The following is a 14,565-nucleotide window of genomic DNA, read 5'->3' on the forward strand; positions in this document are numbered from 1 at the left end:
CCTCATCACTCCTCGAGCCCCGCCCGCCGCCACCACCTCTCACTCGGCCCCCTTTGTAACCGGCCCTCTTCGTGGTCGGACCCCCGACCTTCTCGCTCGGTCCCCCTGTGTGGTTGGCCCTCCTCTCGGTCGATCTTCTCGCTCAGCCCCCTTCGCGGTCGGCCCTCCTCTCGGTCGATCTTCTCGCTCGGTCTCCCCTCGCGGTCGGCCCTTCTCTCGGCCGATCTTCTCGTTCGGCCCCCCTCGTGGTTGACCCTCCTCTCGGTCGATCTTCTTGTTCGGCTCCCTTTGCGGTCAATCCTCCTCACGGCTGGTCCTTTCACTCGGCCCCCCTCGCGGTCGGCCCTCCTCTCAATCATTCCTCTCACTCGGCCACCTTCACGGTCGATCCTCCCCCTTGTTTTGGGAGGGCACTTCCCAATTTCCATCTTATTTCCTTCATTGAACTGAAGCTGCACTTAGGAATAGGGGACTACTGACACCAGTGGGCCCACAAAAGATTTTGGCCCACGACTTAGAGCCCAATTCACGGTTCAAGTACTAAAGCCCAGCACCCTTGAGAACCCAATGTTAAACCGGAGACCAATGGCATCTAAACACTTGTCAAGTATGGAACCAACCACATAAGCAGACAAAGATCCTGCATAGTTATTGCACCACACATCAGCCATTAATGAGGCTCCCACAGCAATAAATGCGACAACCCCTTCACGTCGGAACAGGCAAACACACTGTGAACAATGCAAGCTAGAGTATAGACTTTTAGCCAACACGACGGGTCGGAGTGGACAAGGAAATGATAGACAAAGGATATAAGGAAGTTTCCAAGACACATCAAAGGTTAAGTTCATCATTCTTTTCTCTCTCTCTCTCTCTCTCTTTCTCTACACAGTCAATTTCTTATGTTCTAACTTAATCGTCGGAAAGTCCGCTAGGGGACTCCCATTCTCCGTTGGACCTTTTTGCAGGCACCACCAGCGAGCTCCGAGACCAGTAAATGGTGTTGGAAGCGTGGGTCAGCCCGACTCGTCCTCCCTTAGATCAGCAACATCATCAAAACATATAGTACTCGACTTTGGTGATTTGTGTGTTGGTTCAATACGAATGCTCTCCATTAAGGTGTTTTTGAAATATATTCTCAATAATTTAAATAATCTATTTATATAATTTTATAATTTAAAAAGTTAAAATGATATTTCAAATTAATTTAGAAATTTCCCAGTAAATAAGCTAGATAGATACTCGAAAGATAGTGACAAAATAGGAATCTACAGATGTCTTATAACAAGGAACACCATATTAGGAAAGGTGATATTGTAGGGTCACAGCACATGTTTGAAAATGTTGACTAGCTTAGTAGGTTGACCTTTGACCTTTTCTATGTTTTCATTTCAATGTTCTTTGCCATTGTTTATATTGGGGGTGTTTGTTTCAGTTTTTCAGATTTAATTTATGACTTTTAGGTTTGAAAAAGTTATTTTGGACTGTTTGATTAAACTTATTTCAAACAGTTTCTGATTCTAACAGTTTATTTTAATTCAAAAAAGTTGATTCTGAGAAGCTACTCACCCCTTGCTTCTGATTATCAGCTTCTGCTGTGGACATGTTAATTTATGGTTATACTCTTAATTTTTTTTATTTTTTATTTTTTTTTAAAAATAGAAAAAGACTCAAATGGACTATAGATTATTATTATTATTTTTTATGAGAAATGTAGACAAACAAAAAATAAAAATTAATTGAAAAAACTATTTCACAGTTTATTTAACAAACACTACTTAGCAACTTAAATTTATAATCCAACAGCTACACCAAACAGATTAACAACTTCTGATTAAAGTCATAATCTATAATCTATTAAGTTATAATCTATAAGTTATTTTAACAGCTACACGAAACGGGGCCATTATGGTCTTTCAAGCGACGCAGTAAAACTCACATCACAGCCATCTTTCTAGTGCATAGTTGCCTCTGTAAACAATTTAAATTTTAAATACATCTTAAAATTCGCTAAGAGTTTTTAGATATGTTGGTATACTTCTTGTGATTGCTATAAAAATAAGTATGTTGAACGCGATGTCAAATATCATATATCATCAATTAATTTTAAAAAAGATAGTAGAATTTGGTCCGACAAAATTAAGTTTAAACAATTCACTATATAGCTTGACAGATTTACTTGAGTTTAGTTTTATTAGAACTCATTTAAAATTGGCCCAAAAAATAAACAAGTTAATTTTGAACACTTTTCAAATTTGTTAAATTTTTAAATCAAATTTAAATAATTTATTATATGATTTGACTCAACTTGTTTATAACCCCATGCATCATGTAGTGTCCCAAGCTATATAGCTTACTAGAATTTTGAAATAATTTTATGATCAATGTGTAATCAATAAATAAAACAATAAGAAAACATGACCATCAAGACATTATTATTTTTATTATTTTTTTTATTAACAAAGAAGAAATATATTAACTCCTAAAAATAAATACATACTCAGGCATAACAATATCTCAAAACATTTGCAAAAACTTTTGGGATATATGCAATAGAATAATGTCTCTTCATAATAAGCTTGTTGATTTCAAAAGAATACTATGTTATTCGTGGTTCTGAGATTATCTTATTCTTAGCACATTTGCTTCGAGAAAATTCATAGTAAACACAATATTTGTACAGATTACACAATTATCAATCAAATAATGCTAAATCCATTCAAAAAAAAAAAAAAAAAACCCAAATAATGTTAAACATACAAAATTTTAATACAAAAAATATATGTAGAATGAGGGTAATTATGAAATAATTTTGGACCACCTTGTGGCATTGGCAAAAACAAAAACAATTTGAAAAAAAAAAAACAAAAAAAAAAAAACAAAAACAAAAACAATTACTCTGTTTAGTTTTGACTTTTCAAAAATAATTTTATGAGTTTTCAATACGTATTCTTTTATTATACATGAATGTTTTTAATATTCTAATCTTTTTTTTTTTTTTTTTACTTTTTGGATTCACTTAATTTAAATGCACTTTAAATACTTTAAAAAAACTTTAAATAATTTACTAAATGCAATAAACAATATATATATATATATATATTCATATATATGTATTTATTGAATTTTAAAAGATTTTTTGATAAATATTTTTTTAAGTGAATTTAAAAAGCAAAAATAAATAAAATATTAAAAAAACTTAAAAAATGAATTAAAAATCAAAACCCAACTGAGTGAATAATAATGCTCTATATATAAGTTTGAAAATGGTAGTAATATGGGGTTGATCTAGGGTAAATATTGACCCGTTGGCTTATTCAGTTTGTTCGATCTAATCTTATTTTTTTTAAGATTTGGAAAGATTGTTTTAAGAAAAATGTCTTGTAACTCAAATTTTGTGGCTCAAAAGTGGCTCAAATGGCTAAAACGACGTCGTTTTGGCTATTTTTATGTTGTTCTGTACTCAAAACGACGTCGTTTTGGCCATTTGAACCACTTTTGAGCCACAAAATTTGAGCTACGTAGCATTGTCGTTGTTTTAATTCATAGGACCTGGTTGGGTTAATATTTTTGGCCTGAAATGTTAATGGGATGGATTTGGAATTTATACTTTCAACCTAGCCCAGTACAGCCTAGTCCGCTATCAAATTAATTAATTAATTATTTATAATACATTAAAATATATATCTTCTTATTGGGATCTAAACTTTATTTTTGTTAATTTTATTAAAACTCACATTTGTGGTAATGTGCGATTGAATTTATTTAAGAAATGGGCAAATTACAAACACCACCCTCGAGGTTTGGTGAAAATACAAATTTCTCCCTGAGGTTTGAGAAATTACATCCCACCCCCTGAGATTTACATTTCTATAACAAATTGTCCTTTGAGGTTTTTTTTTTTTTATACAGATTCCCCTTTAATTTTTCCTAATTTATTATGAAAATTTGACCCTTATGGGGTAATTTGTAATTTCTCACACCTCAAGGGAGAATCTGTATTTTTACCAAATCTCGAGGAGGGTGTTTGTAATTTGCCCTTAAAAAATCTTTCAATTTATACATAGAATCTTTCAATTTATAATAATATCAATATATTTATTTAAAAAATATAATATGTGATTGAATTTAATTATTGAATGTTTTATTTTTTTTTTAACATATAACTCGTGAGTTTAAGATTTATAATTATTTTTAAACTAAATTTAAACAAATATAAATACCCAATAATAAGACCGGATTAAATTTAAACAAATACAAAAAAAAAAAATTATTACTAATATCGATCTGATCGGAACCTAACCCCGTTCGGGCGTTTGTCCACCTGACCTCATTGATTGCGATAGGAAAAAACCAAAAAAAGGGTGACATCACATATGATTGTAAGGTAAGGTCCGAGTTGAACATGGCCCATTGAACCCGATCAGTTGAACGGACCAAAATAAAGAGTTATTGACCAGTTAATAATGCTGTTTGGTGTAGTTATTAAAACAGATTATAAATTATAATTTAACAGATTATATATTATTATTTTAATCAGAAACTGTTAATCTGTTTGGTATAGTTGTTGAATTATAAATTTAAGTTGCTAAGTAGTGTTTGTTAAATAAGCTGTGAAGTAACTTTTTCAATTAATTTTTATTTTTTATTATTCACTATTTGTCTACATTTTTTATAAAAAATAATAATAATATTTTATAGTCAATTTGGGTCTTTTTCTATTTTTAAAAAAATAAAAAATAAAAAAATTTAAGAGTATAACGTGAATTAACATGTCTACAGCAGAAGCTAATAATCAGAAGTAGGGGGTGAGCAGCTTCTCAGAATCAGCTTTTTTGACTTAAAATAAGTTGTTAGAAACATAAGCTGTTTGAAATAAGTTTAACCAAACAGTCCAAAATAACTTTTTAAAAGCCAAAAGCTGGCTAAAAAAAGCCCCACCAAACACCCCCAATATCCCCTCTTTACCTATTTTAAGAGTTTCAACAACTTCTTTAAATACTCATTTAAAATAGAAATTGCTACAGTATCTTCCTATTTATAGAGAGTCACTATAGTACTCTTATATTTTGTTTTTGTTTTTGTTTTTTTTAATTTTTTACTTTACTTTGTTTAGGGACTGTAATACACATTTATGATTTTTATTTTTTTAAATTTATAATGAAAAATTATATTTGAATAGAATAGGGAAAAAATATAGAGTTTGTTAATAGAATAGAGAAAGAATAGGGAGTCTGTTGGGAGAAGTAGATGAAAAAGTAATTTCTAAATAGAAAATAAATTTTTTAATAATATTTTAGGGTAAAATATAAGTTATCTAGTAGAGATGCTCTTATATGCTAAATATTTAATGATTTTTTGATTTTTCATAAAAGTATATATTAAAAAATATAAAAATAATATGACAATTTATAACAAATAAATCAATAAGTAACTTATTTAGATGGTTGCACCTATATGTTTGAATTGTAAGAATCAAATTGGATTGGAATTTTATTATGAGAAATTTCATTACTAATAACAAATATTATGTTAATGTTATTTAAGCATCTGATTTAGTGCTTGTTTGGCATGTGCTAAAATATCACATGTTATTTTAGTATATTATTCTACCTCTCTATCATATCCCTTCAAACTCAACTCATATTTTACGTTTTTTTAATAAAAAACCAAAAATTATACTAATCTATCACTTCCCAAATAAACCCTAGTTAAAATTAATAAAAAAAAATAGTAAAATTTATATTGTGGCCTATTTATTCAGTTTGAATTTGTTTTTAACAGCAATCATATATTAACATTTATTGAATTGATTTGATTTGTTTTTAGATAATCTATAATGATCGAATCAATAAAATATCAAGCCCACAACAATCAACCGGATGGTCTAATAAAGGAGTCTAAACGGTTCGGCTCAATTGGTATTGAAGAAAAATTTAGCATTAAACTGAACATTTCAGACTCGCCCTCCTCCGAGGATTTAGTTTCGAAACTTCTTAAATGTAAGTAATTTTTATGGGTCAATTCATATGAAATTTTGCCTAATTTTAATTGGATCTCCCGTTAGTGGACTGTGGGATTGGTCCTTAGATTAATCAGTTTACTAGACCGGATATTAAGTTATCAAATAAAAAAATAAAATAAAGCACCTCTGTACTCACATTGGTTGCATTTGCGAAGGGACTACTTTTTGAATCTTTTAGCTCTTTGATTATTTTAGTAGGCTATTTTAGTTTTTTTTATTTGAGAAGATGTTAGATTTTTTGGTTGATTGTTGTATTAAAATATACTTGAAATGATATTTGACTGAGAAATGACCAAATTATCCCTATCCTAATAAAATCTCATTTTCTCAAATAACAAAATATACCATTGATATATGAGGAATGTTCTAAGTGGCAAAATTGTCATTTAACTACCTATGGTGGCAGTATGTGAATCACGTGATGTTCTCTTTTTCTATTTTTAAGTTTTTTGACCTTTTTTTTTTTTTTTTTGTGTGAGGCTATTTTAGTCCCTAACTTGTTTTCCCAAATGCAACCATAATTGACAAGCACTTTATACACAAAAATGGATGTTTTTACGGATTAACATACTTTAACACACAATTTACTTGACATATTTAATAGAATGAAGTTAAATTATTGCTTTATAATTGTACTATATATTCATAAAAATTATACACAATTATACTAAAAATTAAAGGGGTAAATTATAATAGTAGTTCCTGTACTTTAATTTTTGTATAATTTTAATTTATATAATTTTAATTGACTCGATTTTGATCATAAACTTATGATTTTGTCTCAAATTTGTCGAATTGATTGTTGGAAAATAATGGTTTTTGACAATTTTAATTTGAAATTAAAGTGGGACCCAACTGTCGGTTGAGGGAGGTTTGATTGGTTTTGTATTCTCTCAAGTGAGAAGATTACAATATAAAAATGATAGGCCGAAACTATTGAGTTGTGAATGAGAATTATCTTATAAAGTAGGCATCAATAAAAATTGGGCTTGGGCCTAGGTTTGGACTTAGATTTAGTTTTAGTTTTGGTTTGGACTAGCCTAGGCTTGTGTATGTGCATGTGTTGGACTTAGGTCTCGTTTGTGAACAGGCTAATTTAGTAATTTTTTGGCTATTTGACTAAAATATTGTAGACACCCCATTTTGACCGGCCCTAAGACTCGGGCGCTTTCTTTTGATTACCCGATGATGACAATTAGAATGTGTTTCTCACAAAATTCGCAGTAAGAAAGATGGAATTTAAGTTTTAATCCCAACCTTCACCCATTTTTTTGGCCAAACTATTTTAGACCTTAAAACCCTCTTTTCAAAATATGTTTTTTTAAATGTTTCTACGATGTCCCGAGGCTTCCATTTCGATTAAAATATTGCACTTTTCAGTAAACCGAGTAAGGACAAAGTGGAAATAAATGGAAGGGAGGTGAAATTTTTGAAAAATATTTAAAAATATCTTCTTTATAGGTTTGGAGTTGAAGGAAATAGGAGGGGATGAAAGAAAGCTGGTTTAGGAAAAGGATGAGTATCAAATCATTAAGAAGGAAATGAGCAGTCTTCACTAAATTAGGCATTTCTGTTTGTACACTTAGAATTTAAATGTGAGGCTACCACCATTAGAAAGTAGACTTCTGGGGCTTCAATTTAGACCCAAGAACCACCTTAGACCAAGTCCAAATAAGGGAGATATGCCCATTTGAAGTTGAGCTTAAGAGCAGATTTTGTTGATCCAGCCCGAGACAGCCTTCACTAAATTAGGCATATCTCTTTGTACACTTGGAATTTAAATGTGAGGCCACCACCATTGGAAAGTAGACTTCTGGGGCTTCAATTTGGACCAAAGAACTGCCTAAAACCAAGTCCATATGGGGGAGATATGCCCATTTGAAGTTGGGCTTAAAAGCAGATTTTGTTGATTCGACCCAAAACAACAATAGCCCATTTTTCTTGGTTTTGGTTCGGTTGGGACAACCCATTTACCCATTTTTTGAGCCATTCAAGTGCATCCACTCATCCTCCATTATACCTAATCATCCTCCATAGTCAAAAAGATATTTTGTTTGCATCCATAAAGGAGTATCCCATGCAACCACCTTGAAAATTTGCCCTCCTATCACATTCTTGTCTCCCACCTTGTCTCCCACCTTATTTTTGACCTTTACTCTCCCTCATTGCCTATATAGAATGATCATATTGTAAGAGAGGGAGAGGACCACGAAATTGAAGAGAAAGAAGTGAGAAGAGTGAAAAAAGAGAGAAAATTTGAGTTTTTGAGCCAAAAATATTCCTATCTTCCATATACACCCCATACCTTCCATAGCTACTGAAATTCTTCATTTCCATACACCAAAACCACTCCAAAAATTCTGATATAGCCAAAGATCAATCGCCTCGATCATAAGGAAGAATGTTTAGTGATTGAAAGTGAGAAAACTAGAGAGTTAGCCACTTTCCATACCACAAACTCCATAAACTCCATAATTTTGAATTGAGGATTTGAGAACACACTTCCTACACTTGAGGGTGATCAAGAGGAAGTTTGGAAATCAAGAAGTTCAATCTTTCTTTGGAAGGTGAATTTTTAATCTTTCATTTTCTTATATTTTATATCTTATATTTATATTCTTGCTTCTTATTTCATTGTGTTTTGTTATAATCCAAGTGGTTTGTTTATCTCATATCTATTTTCTTACTTTATATTTCATAGTGTGTTGTTATAATCCTAGTGGTTTGTTTAGCTCATAATTATTTATTTATTTATTTTTATTCGCATACTTTAGTCTCATATTAGTTTTGTTGTAATTTTGCATGTTCTATCTTATATTTGTTTTATTGCTTTAGGTTTATGTTGTGAGTTTGCACTTTTCTTTATTTTATTTTATATTTATTTTCTTTTTTTAATCTAACCGGTAGTGGTTAGTTAAGCCACCTACATATTTTTTGTTTGTTCCTTTTCTTGGTTTCGCAACAAGACAGGTTTTGCTTGGCCTAGTTCGCCGGCCGGCCTATTTGGCCGGTCGGTTAGCTTCTTCCGAACAAGATGGCGTAATCTCCCAATATTGACCAATTTTCGCCGGTGGTTCTAAAGAACATGAAGCTTTTATTTTATTTATTTATTTTATTTTGAGTGTATTGTGAGGTTTTTATTTTGTTGTAATATTCTCCTCATCCCTCTCTAATTTGGTTTGTAATTATTCTTTAAAATGTTGTAATAATTCCCCGCCCCGCTTCTTTCTATCCCGTTCTTTTACTTGCTTTCTTTATTTGTACATAAACATCATATTTATTTTTCATCATAGTTATGCTTCGCATCCATGTTTCATGCATCTTGATTCGGCTAAGTTTGCATTTGTGAATTTAATCAATTCCTATGTGATTATGTGCGCTACCTCATGTTCTTGAGATGATTCACATATTATATTTTAGAAGCCGAATCTTTAGTTGCATCTCATGAGTGAATTGCATTAGGGTTTTGTATATAAGATCATGCATATTTTACTAACTTTGTTTTGCAGCTTGTTCGTGGGACATCAAACATGTGAGTTTTTATGCTTTAGCATCCCGTGTGTGTGTGTTTTTCTTACTATGTCTAGCATTCTACCATGAGGCTAGTTGCTTATGTGATATAACTCTATGAATGCCAGTGGATAGAGGTTGTGTCGCTTAATTTGGAATGATGTTGATTTTTCATGCTTGTAAACTCAATTTATTTGGGTTGTACATCGTCAAAACTCTTTCAAAATGCATGATATCAAATTGTTCCAAAATGAATGGCATAGTCTATACTTGTATGCTTCACATAGTAAATTTTAGGATTTATTAACTAATCAGAACATGAACATATAAATAAAATAAAATTCATATCATGGTTAGTAAAGGCCGATCTTTGATCGGGTGGGCGGGGGTGCTCATTATTGACCTTCCCCTCTCATACCTAAGGTTCCGAGCCAAGCATCCTTGGTTACGACGAACAGTGGCCTTGGCACGAGTCATGGGTTTCCTAATTTTCCCAAAATAAATATTAGGTGGCGACTCTGAGATCTGATGACGCAGTCCATTTTTGACAAAATTGTAATAAAATGAATTTTCAATAAAAGTTGCCAAATCCGGACTCTCATCTAGGTTTCACACTGCACTCATGAGAATAGATCAAAGAGATCTCGGGGGTCCGAACTGTTTAACGCGCGCGGGTACCCCCCGGGCATGTTACAAATATGAGCTAAAAAAAACTAGTATGTTTGGGATGACTTTTTGACTTTTTACGAAAAGATATGCAAAAAGTAGATAGAAAAGAGAATCTTTGATTTTTTGGTATGGGTTGTTGGCTTTTTGGCTAATTTAGTAACTTTTTGGCTTTTTGGCTAAAAATGAGGGTTCCCAAACGAGGTCTTGGGCATTGGCTATGTGCGATGCTGGATTGGGCTTGTCTTGTGCATATGTTTTAGACTGGGTGTGGATCAGGTTGTGATCCAATACCCGTATTCATTTTGCGACCCATCTAGTTGGATTATTTAAATAGCATTATTTAAATAGCATTTTGCGACCCATTATATATATATATATATATATATTTATTTATTCAACCTTTGTAACTCTCATTTTTGGATAATAGAGTTGATGATCATTATGCACATGAGAATTTTGCACCTTTGAAACTTTAGCCCTAAAGGCTAGAGTTGATGGTCATTGATGCTAGGTTTTATGGTAGCCTTCATGGCTAAGACCTCTTCTCGACAAGTATAAAAATGGTCTTTCCTCTCCAACTTAGAAGAAGAGTTTTAGAGAGATTTTTGATAGAAAATGGAGATGTTGTTTTGAGATAATAAAAAAAAAAAAAAAGTTGGAGATGATTTTTTACGCTAAAGAAAAATTTTCTATCTTCTTTTGCTAGTCTCTTCTTTGGTTCTTGTTAGAGAGAGTGCAACCATTATCAAGTTCGCCGAAGCTATTCAGAAGGTGCTTCTGTATTAGTTGGTTTCGACCGTCGTATATTGGGAGATAGACGCTGGCTTATCTTCAGCATCCATCGAGAGGCTGTGAATCTGTTTTAAGGAAACTGTGGTATTACACAGGGTTCGGTTTACTTCTTTTTACTAGTTTTATTTTATTATGAATTTCTGTAAATTTTAGCATGTTTTTTTTTTGAGATTCAAAGTGATTGTTCAATATGAATCTATTTATTTTGTTTGACTTACATTATTTGTACAACAATCTTAAAACAGACCAATATATTTCCCATGAAATTATACAAATAAAATTCATGATTAGGATGTGTAGTTTATATGTTATTTGCTACTGCACATGGAAAATAAAAATTGTTCAAAAAGGGCTATAGACATGCAATTTAATATATATATATATATATATGCATGCTATTGCTTTCCGTCTAAATATTGCGTATGGTATGTTCTAGCTTATTAATTTTGTATGCTACTGCTTTTGTTAAACTTGTAGCATATAGAAGACCAGTATTGTGGCATAAGGAAAAATTAGTCTATTGTTGCAACTTAATTTATTTAATAATTAATTGATTGGCTCATATTTGTTTGCTTCCCGTTTGTGTTTTTGGTCTAAGTCTACTGCATGAATTTTATGAATAGAAATTAATTGATTTATAATCTACTGTTTAATTTATTTAAGTAAATAAATAAATTTTGCTTGATTTGCATGCTTCTAGTTTTATAATAAAATTTACATGTTAAATTGCTTCTAGTACATATCACTTGCTTCCTAAAATACATGCTCCTGATTAGTTCCTAACCTTGTAGTAAATTCACATCTTTATTAGATCTTAGATTTTTAGGCTAATTCACATGCTTTAAAATTCTAGAACTGTAATATAATTGACATGCTAGTGGGTGTATAATGTCTAGAATTAATTTTTTACATGGTTAGTTTTGTAACTTGTCTAAATTTATTTATATGTTTATTATGTAATAATTGATATATAACTCATGGCAATAAATTTTAATTTAATTATTTGTAATTAAAAATTTTAAGGTTTTGTAACTTGTTGTAGACGTCCCCGAACGTCCCGGGAGGGAATCCCCCCCCCCCCCGGTTTTGTTCATTGGACTCACTACAGTTCAGGACTCAAAGTCACGGTCTTGTATCTAATCTCGTAGAGTGCAATGCAAGACCGATGAATCATCAAAGAGTCTAAATCCGGCAAATCGTTTTTAAAAATAGATTTTTTGAAAGAAGTGCCAAACATGGACTGCTTTGCCAGATACAGAGTCACCACCTAAATATTTTATTTTGGAAAATTTAGGAAACCCTGACTCGTTGCCTAAGGCCACGTGTTCGTCATCACCAAAGTTGCCTCGGCTCGGGAACTTGGGTACGATTGGGGAAGGTCACTTCGTGAGCACCCCCGCTCGCCCGATCAAAGATCGGCCTCTACTAACCATGATATCTAGTTTTGAAAACATTATGCGTTCTTATTCCGGTTATTAGCCTAGATTTACTATGTGATGCGCACAGCATACAAGTATAGACTGGGTCGCCTGAATTGGAACAAGACATTTCATGTTTGTTTATTTGAAAATGGTTTGATGGTGCTACCCGCAAGTAGGCTTAAAATGCAGATTTTGTCACCCTCGGGTGGGCTTAGAAAACATGGTTTTGCCACTATCTAGTGGGCTTAAAACTCACAGCCAATGTATTATTCCAATTCAAATAACCTAACCTTCACCCACAGGCATTCAGGCAGGTATATCATATAAGCACATAGCCTCATGGTAAGCATGCTATCATGGCAGTCACTCACACATATGCAAGGGTGCTGAAGCATAAACACTTACCGAGTACTCCAAGCCAAAACAAAAGCTATATTAGAAATCCATGCATGATCCTAACTATACAAAAATGCCTAATGCAACACATGCAAAATGCAACTAAGATAGGCTCGGCTATTCTAAGATGGCATATGAAATGCTAGAGCTAACACGTATTCAACTTGGAATTGAAATACAAATGCAGTTAGTATGATGCGCCGAGCCCGGTGCATGCAAGGCAGATGAATGAATGCAGACATGCCATCATATTGTATGCTAATTGAAACATGCCCTAATCTAACCATCATAAGCTGGTAAATAAAAGGGAGAAAGACGTGGGGTTGGAAGACATACATCACACGCACGCACACTTATTACAGTTGTGCCCTCGCTCGGAGGGTCCGAATAAATAGTACAGTCCGAATAAATAGAAAATCCTAATTAATTAACAAATTAATCTAGGAAAGCAAGTAAATTAGCACGCAAATCCATGGACTGCCTCAGGTCTGTTCCAAATGATGAATGATGCATGCTCGAGTTGCCTTGCGCAGAAATCCATTACGATGCCCCGGTTTGCCTCTGTTTGCAATTGTTTTCGGAAGATTGCGCAACGCTCCAGAAGTCCGCTGATTTCTAATTTACAGCAACAGAGAGCAACAAAGGGGGCATGGCAAAATATTTCACATATGTATGCATGACTACTCTTCAGGGAGTGTAGTCCTCGATCCTTGTGCCACCAATTATGCATATCGATGCATGATGGCCGAGGAGTTGAATTGCACGACTCAATATGAAATGAATGCACATGAAAACACAACAAGACCTAAACTCCATCATGGGTAATCTGGAGTGTCGGCGACGAGGAATTGAGACACGTTCCGTCACTCGGAGCACGAAACGTCCCTCGTTTCCCGTGCTTGGGCTAACTTCTATCCCAAACACAATGCAAAATGAAATGGCATACACAATGCGACTAACATACAACCTAGCATACGCAATTCTATGAGATGACATACACAATGCTCGATGTAACATGTCATACACAATGCACGATGTAACATGGCATACACAATGCACTAACACGCAACCAAGCATACGCAATGCTATGAATTGAAAGCGCATACACAATGCATAATGGACTTACACCAACATGAGTGGACCTCATCTACACTCACATCAGTAGCCGTGAGATGGAAAAGAGACAACCGAAATGCGTGCACACGTGCACGCATATCGAGAACCGAACGTAAAGCATAAAATACCACTCTACCAAAGCATGGCAAGGGATGAAAGATGGCATACAAACATGTAATTTCCAGCACTGAAACATGATGTTAAATGGTCCCGAAATATGGAAATATGGCACCCGATGCATGGAATAAGCCTCGAAACTCAAAACTAGGCACGTGTATTGAACCACAAGTACACAAAGCAAGCATTATTTGATCATGAAATCAAAATACAGAGCCAAGATAGTCCCAAAACATGCACATTTTTAGTTTAGAGCATGGCCAAAAGATGCTAACATGATGGACTAAAATAGTATGCAACATTGGCTAGCAAGCATGGTTTACATGGCAAGTATATGATGCAAATGAGAACTCATCAAACCAACCAAAAACAGTGAAGAAAACATGCCAAAATATGCCCAAATAATCACTGAAATGCAGCCAATGCATGTAAAAATGAGGGGTTTCTTTGGAGGGCCTTGTAAGGAATTGTTAAGCACATACAAGATAGACACTTAGCATGGAAAAACCAACTCTGGAT

The 14,565-nt window shown here is 33.4% G+C and overlaps 1 long non-coding RNA gene across 1 annotated transcript; it reads left to right on the forward strand.

Moving 5' to 3' along the window:
* The first annotated feature begins 7,258 nt into the window (after positions 1 to 7,258).
* LOC145798911 (uncharacterized) lies at positions 7,259 to 11,262 on the forward strand. Its single transcript, XR_014340783.1, has 2 exons — positions 7,259 to 8,592; positions 10,911 to 11,262. It is a non-coding gene; the product is annotated as an uncharacterized LOC145798911 (long non-coding RNA).
* The last annotated feature ends 3,303 nt before the right edge of the window (positions 11,263 to 14,565 follow it).

Source organism: Camellia sinensis, chromosome 9 (genome assembly GCF_055761805.1).
Source record: "Camellia sinensis isolate YWXY chromosome 9, ASM5576180v1, whole genome shotgun sequence".
In the NCBI taxonomy this organism is placed as follows: domain Eukaryota; kingdom Viridiplantae; phylum Streptophyta; class Magnoliopsida; order Ericales; family Theaceae; genus Camellia; species Camellia sinensis.